This window comes from Nicotiana tomentosiformis, chromosome 6 (assembly GCF_000390325.3).
Source record: "Nicotiana tomentosiformis chromosome 6, ASM39032v3, whole genome shotgun sequence".
NCBI classification, from domain to species: domain Eukaryota; kingdom Viridiplantae; phylum Streptophyta; class Magnoliopsida; order Solanales; family Solanaceae; genus Nicotiana; species Nicotiana tomentosiformis.
This window is the reverse complement of record NC_090817.1, coordinates 54,082,608-54,092,980: the sequence shown is the minus strand read 5'-3', so window position 1 is coordinate 54,092,980 and position 10,373 is coordinate 54,082,608.

Below are 10,373 nucleotides of genomic sequence, written 5' to 3'. Positions count from 1 at the left end.
CGACACCGCCTCCCATATAATGCGTCATAAAGAGCCATATGAATGCTTGACTGGTAGATGTTATTGTAGGGAAACTTCGCAAGTGGCAAGAACTGATCCCAAGAACCCCTGAAATCCACAACACAAGTGCGAAGCATGTCCTCCAATATCTTAATAGTGCGCCTGGATTGTTCTTCCATTTGGAGATGAAATGTTGTGCTCAACTCAACATGCGTGCCCAACCCACCTTGTACTGCACTCCAGAAGTGCGAGGTTAACTGCGTACCTCGATCAAAAATGATAGACACGGTCACAACATGAAGACGGACGTTCTCGCGTATGTCGATCTCAGCCAACCGCTCTGAAGAATAGGTAACTGCCACTAGAATGAAATGTGCCGTCTTGGTCAACCTATCTACAATGACCCATACCACGTCGAACTTCCTATGAGCTCGTGGGAGTCCAACAACAAAATCCATAATGATACACTCCCACTTCCACTCAGAAATCTCTAACTTCTGAAGCAAACCACCAGGTCTCTGATGCTTGTACTTTACTCGCTGACAATTTAGACACCGAGCTACATATGCAACTATATCCTTCTTCATCCTTCTCCACCAATAATGCTGCTGCAAGTCCTGATACATCTTGGTGGCATCCAGATGAATAGAATACCAGGAACTGTGGGCCTCCTCAAGAATCAATTCACGAAGTCCATCAACATTGGGCACACAAATACGACCCTGCATCCTCAAAACTCCATCATCTCCAACAATAACCTTCTTGGAACCACCATGCCGCACCGTGTCCCTAAGGACAAGCAAATAAGTGTCATCACACTGCCACTCTCTTATGCGCTCATACAAGGAAGACCAAGCGACTATACAAGCTAGAACACGATTGGGATATGAAACATCCAACCTCACAAACTTATTGGCCAAAGCCTGAACATCTGATCTAAGCGATCTCTCACCAACTGGAATGTACACAAGGCTGCCCATACTCAACGCCTTTCTACACAAGGAACGACCACCATATTGGCCTTCCCGGGGTGATTCAAAATGGTGATATCATAGACTTTCAACAACTCCAACAACCTCCTTAGCCTCAAATTGAGATCCTTTTTCTTAAACAACTATTGTAGACTCTACTAATCCGTGAATATCTCGCACGACAAGCCATAAAGTTAGTGCCTCCAAATCTTCAGCGCATGAACAATAGTTGCGACTCCTAAGTCATGGACATGGTAATTCTTCTTATGAACCTTAATTGTCGCGACGCATATGCAATCACCCTGCCATCCTACATGAATACTGCACCGAGCCCAATACGAGAGGCATCACAATACACCGTGTAAGATCCTGAACATGTGGGCAACACTAACACTAGCCCCGTAGTCAAAGCAGTCTTCATCTTCTGAAAGCTCAACTCATACTCGTCTGACCATCTGAACGGGGCACCCTTCTAGGTCAATATAGTCAATGGGGCTGCTATAGATGAAAACACCTCCACGAACCGGCGGTAATAACCCGCCAAATCTAGGAAACTCCAGATATCTGTAGCTAAAGTGGGTCTAGGCCAGTTCTGAACTGCCTCAACCATCTTAGGATCAACCATTATGCTTTCTGCCGATACGACGTGCCCCAAAAAGGCGACTTAGTCTAACCAAAACTCACACTTTGAAAACTTGGCATATAACTGACTATCTCTCAAAGTCTGAAGTACAACTCGAAGATGCTGCTCGTGCTCCTCTCGACCACGGGAGTATATCAAGATATCATCAATAAATGCAATCACAAAGGAATCCAAGTAGGCTTTGAACACCCAGTTCATCAAGTCCATAAATGTTGCTGGGGCATTTGTCAACCTAAATGACATCACTAGAAACTCATAATGCCCATACCTAGTCCAAAAAGCTGTCTTAGGGACATCAGATGCCTAATCTTTAACTGATGGTAGCCAGACCTCAAATCAATCTTCGAAAACACCTTGGCACTCTGAAGCTGATCAAATAATTCATCAATACTCGGTAATGGATACTTGTTCTTGATGGTGACTTTGTTAATGATGCACATCCTCATCGCTTCTCTTTCTCCTTCACGAACAACACGGTGCACCCCAGGGCGAGACACTAGGTCTAATGAAGCCCTTTCAAGCAAATCTCACAACTGCTCCTTCAATTACTTCAACTCTGGCGGGGCCATACAATATGGCAGAATAAAAATGGGCTGAGTACCTAGAGCCAAATCAATAAAGAAGCCAATATCTTTGTCGGGTGGCATCCCTAGCAGATCTGCAAGAAAAACCTCTGGAAACTCATGAACAACTGGTATTGAATGCATGAAAGGAACCTCCTGTCACGACCCAAACTGATGGGCCGCAACGGGCACCCGGTGCCTTACCTAACCGAGCACCAACGTAACGTATCTTTCTTATCATACCATTATGGGTAAATGGTCTAGAAGGGCCGTCATGAGATAACCAAAATTAAACATAAGGGAATACTAAATATAAGACAACCCGACATGATATAGAAACTTATACATATGACATACGGGCCTATAAGGCTGACTTGATCATTTGTATACTCAAAACATAGGCCGACAAGGCCATACAAGTATCCATATACATGACATCTGTCTACAAGTCTCTAAGAATACATAAATGTCATAAAGTTTGAGATATGGCCCCGCCATACCAATCAATACATGTCCAAATCATACTGACCAAATAGGCAACTCCGGAGCAAGTGGAGTACACAAACACCTTCCGCTGAGTTGATAGCCTGCTAGGAGAACTCTCAACCTGTTTATCGGGACCTGCGGGCATGAAACACAGCGTCCCCAGGCAAAAGGGATGTCAGTACAAATAAAGTACCAAGTATATAAGGCATGACATTAATATATAAAAGACATGAAAGAAACATGGAGAAAAGAACTCAGCCTGTAATTCTGAATAGCTCTGTGAATCATGAAAAATTTATAATGTCATGCATGTGCGTATAATTCCATACCATGCATAGGTATATACGTACATAACATCATCAAGCCTATGAGGTCATCCCATCATATCATCTCAGCCACTGTGGGTAAAATCATCAATGTATACCAGCTGATCAGGTGATGGTGCGTATATAATGCGATAACCTTTTCCCATATCCTATATACATATCATATATGCGTATATAACGTCATCTAGTCATGGGTCAATGTACATGTATAAATGAATGTAATGCATAATGAAGTAAGTCAATAAGATCCCTCGGATGAACTTTATCAACTTACATATTTGTTTGAGACCCATGAACAGAATATATAATAATAAGACACATGGGGAATCAACAACATAGGCACTCCTAGTGCTTCTATGAATAGAGGCATTTATGAAATTTGCACGTTTGCTCGTTTCGTTTGTATCATATGGATCATGCCAAAGGAAAGAATGGATAGCCTTAACATACCTTAACTACATCGAGTCCTTAATACCTTCCAAGAAATTCTTCAAACAACTCAACTCAATCTACCATAGCATAAGGAGATTCAAAATCAATGTTGACTAAAGGCTAAGTCCGCAACTTAAACTAGTAGCTCATTTATGTAAATTTGGGCAGCATCTTCCCTGTAACAAGAGACTCCTCCAATACCATATACCAAAAACAATGACCAAAGAATTCCAGCAATACATAATTATCAATAACAAGACACCATATAACAATAACAAGTCACAACTACTTCACGATGAGCTACAGGCCCAATTGGAATTCGTATACCCCATATCACCCCTTATAGACTTCTTACTTTAACTTAATAGTATCATTAACAAGATAATGAAGTAATTCATCAATGATTCCAGCCTTATACCATATATTTGTAACAAAGAAAATAATTCACAACTCCAACTATCCTCAATTAGCAACTTTATTCACTAGTTCATTTCTAGTCCATCCATTTAACTTAATCAACATCAAGATAACCTTAAGCACATTAAAGAACACAATATAATCACCTCCTACAGTGGATTCAAGTCGATATACATGTTATATATAGATTACAAGAACCCAACACACCCCAATCACTTCATACCCAAAATGACAACTATAGTAGCGTCAAACACCCGGAAAATGTTACAAAGAACGACTAATCCACCATTTCGCCATAATGTGGTGTTTATACACACAATTTCTCCTATAAAACTCCATTAAACAGTAGCAAAATATACAGCCCAAAGCAACATGAAAAAGCCCAAAAAACAGTCCACTACAAGTCAAATAACTCAAACTCACGACTTCCGATCGCCGTCCCGTGAGTTCTAACTATTAGGAAACGAATTTATCAACCTTTCTTGATATTTAAAAGCTTAAATACAGAAATTAAGCATATTATTAACTATTAAATACATTCCAAAACTCAAACTACAAAGAAAAAGAGGCGATATAGCGATACTTACGTCGTAGGGATCGTTTTAATGTTATCGCTTCTTGATTTCGTGCCCGGGATGATAATCTTGTTTGAAGCCCTTGTACAGAGCTTAAGGGTAAGGTTAGGGGTGTTATTTGTTCGTGCTCTCAGTAAAAATGGAGAAAGAGCTGAGATAAGGGATGTAAATATCCCTTTTTTTAAAAGTCAAAAAGGTGCTACTTGGCACCCTCGCATTGGCCCTTCTTCTGACGCTTATATCCTTTTATACGGATGTCGTATGAATGAATGGTTAAGAGAGTTGGAAAATAAATTCCAAGACCTTCAATTCGAGATATAATATGTCCCAAAAAGACCCCATATAGCACACGAAGTTTATTGCTCAAAAAGCTCCGTTACAAGGCAAATCCTTTGTCGGTTTTTCAGTAACTTTAATCCGATTTTTCCAAAACTTTATATTTCATATAAAAACATCATATATAGTCATATATTGACTTTAAAATCATTTAAATTATGATTAACAAGTCATATATTCATCTCAACTTACTTAAGACTTTGGTAAACCTTTCTTATCCTTGTAGAAGGATTTCGTCCTTTTTGAGCTTACATTAGATAATCCTATAATGACAGTGACGTGTGAAGTACGGGGTGTAACAACATGTCGCCTTAGAAACATTTTTCCCCTAATGATAACTCTTAAAGGCTTATAAAAATGGGACGTAACATCATTAAATAACTTTATATACTTTCGAATAGGATCTCATTTTCATGCTTACATCAATTGACTTATGACATACTTTCACGTACAAAAACACGGGATGTAACATCATTCCTCCCCCCTTTAGAACATTCGTCCTCGAATGTTGATTGATACGCTTATCATTCTCATAACCTATGGCTCTTATGAATACTTTAATATTGTCCTTTGCCATCTAGGCAACTGTTCTATGAATAAATCCAAAGGCCAGAGCATTCCCCCCTTTAGGCCTCTTTCTCACGCCATGACTCGTGGTTAGAATTCTTCTAATATCGTAACTATTGCTACCTTCTATCATGCAGTCTGTACGACTTTATCCTTGTATGTGCAACTATACGACTCTTCTCTCATTTTCCTCCAGCTTTTAACCAATCTCTAGGCCTCACTTTGTGAACATATACAGGACTACGACAAGTTGTCCCTGTGGGCATCTATAAGTATACTGAAGTTCTTCGCTTGGTACTTTGTTGAATGTACCACTATTGCTGTTTTTTGTTTCCTAGCCTTGGTTATCTGTCCTTATGGCTTTAGCGCATATAGGTAGGTCATACCATACTATAACACTTACTTCGGTTTATTATTACCGAGGTTTGCTACCTAACTCCAAGTTACTCTCTCACTGCTTATCCCATATGTATAAATCTAAGTCCTTTAATCCTTCCTTATTACTGTTAATCTAAAGAATGGCATTATAACCTCCTCTTATACTTTGGAATTTTTATCCATCTATTGTTGATTCACCTTAATGTTGATCTATATCTACCACTAATAACTTGAGACCTCTTACGTAATACATTGTCACTAGGTCTCTCACGTCTCATCGGGGAACATCTGAAGTAATTTTCTTGATCCACCTATGGGCGATAATATACTTCAATAACCGTATTTCATAGCATCCCGACGTGATTCATCTTATATGGGTATTCTAAATGTCACGACCCAAAATCCTAATCTGTCGTGATGACGCCTATCGATGGTACTAGGCAAGCCGATTCTCAAAAATACTTCCAATGTTTCACAAAAGATAAGTCAAAAGCTTTTACATGATAGAGTTTTTGTAAAAACCTGGAGTTAAACTCAAAATACAGTGCGGAAAATAGCCCCAAACATCGGGTGTTACCAAGTCCCGAGCATCTAAACAACCAGTCTAAGAAACAATGTCTACAAGAGTCTGTGTCAAAATACCAATACAGAAAAGAAAAGATAACAAGGAAGGAGAGACAGGGACTGTGAACACCGGCATCTAACTCATGAATCTCCGATACTCAACCACGCACGAGATCAACGTCCTCTATGACTGGAAACACCTGGATCTGCACATGAAGTGCAGGGTGTAGCGTGAGTACAACCAACTCAGTAAGTAACAATAATAATTAAGGAACTGAAAGGTAGTGAGGAACTATACAAATACAATTCATTTCAGTAATTTCAGAAATGAAAGTAGACATTTCAATTCCAGCAATTTAAGTCAAGTCAGTTACACATTACCAAGTTCAGGTAAAACCGGATACAATATTTTCTAGAAATTTCAAAATAGTGACATATAGCAGCTAAGTGCAACAACAAATGAAAGCAAGTACAACCTCTCAGGGCAACAGTCACTCAACCTTTCTCTAAAGCTCAATCACTCGGCACTCGGCTCTCGACACTCACACTCAGTAGGTACCTGCGCTCACTGGGGGTGTACAGACTCCGGAAGGGCTCCTACAGCCCAAACGCTATAATCCGCACGGACAACTCACGTGCTATAGTAACAATCCGACAGAAAACTCACGTGCTGCACAGATAACTCACGTGCTATAGTATAATATCTAGATCCGCATAGACAACTCACGTACTGCACGGACAACTCGCGTGCTATAGTATAATATATGGATCCGCACTGACAACTCACGTGCTGCACATACAACTCATGTGCTATAATATAATATATCACAATCAGGCCCTCAGCCTCACTTAGTCATAAATCTCTCCAGTCTCTCGGGCTCTCAATAATCATGAAATCAGCCCAAACAACAATGATATGATGCATCAATAATGAACAACAGAGACGGAGATAAAATAAACAAGTGAATTGTGACTGAGTACAAGTAATAATAAGCAGTTGTTCAATAGGTATCACGATCGTTGGTGGTCTTTACAGCACCAACACATAGCCTAAGCATGATTTCTAATGTGATTCACTGTCAAATTTCTATAGCACAGAAAGGGCACATAGCTAACAACAAGCTTATTCAACTTTCTAGTTTCACGGAATGGAACAAATCCAAATTTCCACGGTGCAAGCCCACATGCCCGTCACCTTCAAAATACTCACATAATGCAATAATACAAGGTTTCATACCCTCAGGGCCACATTTAAAATTGTTACTTACCTCAAACTTCACAAAACTCTACTCCAAAGTGCCCTTGCCTCTCGAATCGGTCTCCAAATGCCCCCGAATCTAGCCACAAGCAGTGGAATACAATTAATATAGGCTAAAGGAATCAATTCCATAAGAAAAACACAAAATTATTAGCCAAAATCTGAAATTGGCACAAACCGGCCCCCGAGCCCACATCTCGAAATCCGACAAAAGTCACAAAACCCGAAAGCCCATTCACTCACGAGTCTGACCATACCAAACTTATCAAAATCCGACACCATTTTGTCATCCAAATCCCTAAAATTCACTCTCCAATTCTCTAGCCCTAAACCCCCAAATTTCACCTCAAAAACTCACCAACTAGGTGTAAAATCAGCAGGGAAACATAATTATTGAAGAAAAATGGACATAAGGATCTTACCTCAAGAACTCCACTTGAAAAGCCAACATTTCCAACATCCGAGCTCAAAATGATGAAATGAAGCCAAAATCGCGAAACTCTCATTTTAAACATTCGGCCCATACCACTTTTGCACCTGCGGCCATTTTTCCGAATTCACGGTCCCGCTTCTGCGGTGAAGACTCCGCATCTGCGAAAGTCACTTAGCCCAGCTGCCACCGCTTCTGCGAGCCTTGGACCGCATCTGCGCAATCGCAGGTGCGGAAAAGTCTATCGCACCTGCGCGCCTGCCCGCACCTGCGCCCGTCCACCTGCTTCTGCGCAAGTGTTTCTGCACCCAAAAGTCCGCATATGCGGCCCCTGACCAAAGCCTTCCTGGCCGCTTCTGCAGTCTCTTTCTCGCATCTGCGGTTCCCAATCCGCAGATGCGATTACACTAGCAGTTGCAAACCTTCAGCAATTCTTCAACTTCGAACCTTGATTCGTTAACCTCCTGAAATCAACCCGAGGCCCCCGGGACATCAACCAAACATACCAACAAGTATTATAACATCATACGAACTTAGTCGAATCCTCAAACCACCTCAAACAACAACAAAAACAAGAATTACACACGGATTCAAGACTAATGAACTTTGAAACTTCCAAATTTTACAAACAACTCTGAAACCCATTAAATCACGTCTGATTGGCCTCAAATTTTGAACACAAGTCATAAATGGCACCACAAACCTACTCCAACCCCCGGAAATCTAATCTGACCCCGATATCAAAAAGTCCACCATCGGTCAAACTTTCCAAAAACTTCAAATTTTCATTTTTCGCCAAGTGACCCCGAAACGACCTACGGACCTCCAAATCCACTTTCGGATGCATCCCTAAGTCCAGAATCATCATACAAACCTGTTGGAACCTTCAAATCCTAATTCCGAGGTCGTTTACTCGAAATCACACCTTAGTAGATTCTTCCAACTTAATGCTTCCGAAATGAGAATTTTCTTTCTAAATCAACTCTGGACTTCCCAAAATTCAATTCCGACCACACGTACAAGTCATAATACCTGAAGTGAAACTACTTATGGCCTTAAACTGTCGAATGACGCACTAGGGCTCAAAACGGCCAGTCGAGTCTTTACATTCTCTCCCACTTAAACATACATTTGTGAACGTGCTAAGAATTGTTCTGGAGTTGTCTGAAATCACCGTTTAACAACTCGTGCACCTACCTGGGCTACCACAATTCCGTTGAGCACATTAGCTCGAGCCAATCTGAAGATCTACCCCTTTATTTAGTCAAGTAAGCCTTAGAGTCAAATTCCAACATCTGGAATTCTTCACCAGGCCTGTTTTCAACATACGAACACCGTATCAATCACTACACACTGCACCAAACACGATTGTATACCCTTACTGAATTCTTACCATGCACCACATAACTCATTTGCCCAAGGCAATCTTCCCAAAGCACAACAGCTAAAATTTCCTCTGACCCGAAGCCCATAGTGTACCTCATGACTAATTAAGCCATGTTTTAACTCTTGCAATACAGCCATGACAGAGAAGGTGTGTAGAACTCATAACCACCTATCGAATCAAAATTTATGGAGTCTCTCCTCCCGACAAAAAGCATTACCTCATTCTGGACTGAATAACAATATTTACTCTTTAATATGCCTTATAGAAATATGATCGCACTGATCCCAGGTCCAATAATCTCGTTGCACCCAGTACAAGCTGCTCGAGCAATAAGCCACCTTAGATACTGCAAAAGCCTCATAAGATGCCATATTGTGCTCACAAGCTACAAACCCGAATGTGATATATAAGAAAAACGAACTCTGGAATGAACTACTCAATCCACGTAACTAATTTAATAACCGAAAAGATGTTATGAACTTTCCTCAGAAATGAGACACAAAACACACAAGAATAGCTATGGATAACTATACTCAACGTCACACTGTTGCGGCGTGCAACCCGATCTACACATAATACCGTTGTGGCGTGGAACCCTATCCAACCATGATACCCATGGTGGCGTGCCACCCGATCCAAACAACATACCCATGGCGGCGTGCCACCCGATCCACACATAATAATATAAAGAAAACACACATCGAGCCGTAATGCTTATACTCATGAAATGCCCGAATATCAACCATAAGCACGCCAAGTGCATAATACAAATCCTAGGGAGACGGGTAGCGTCATACGCTATAAAACTCAAGCAAACTAAGGTGCGATATATGATCTGCATCTCGAGAGCCATCCTGCTCACATAACACCACCGCTACGCGGAACCTCAACACATTGTACAAATAATCAAGTCGTCTCACAACCCACAGGGCACAATAGAGTATTTCATGAAATAGCTGGCGACGAAATTAACATCCCACGCCCGAATACTCTTCCATAAGGATTGCTATGCTGAATGAACACACCCAGGCTAGTGTAGA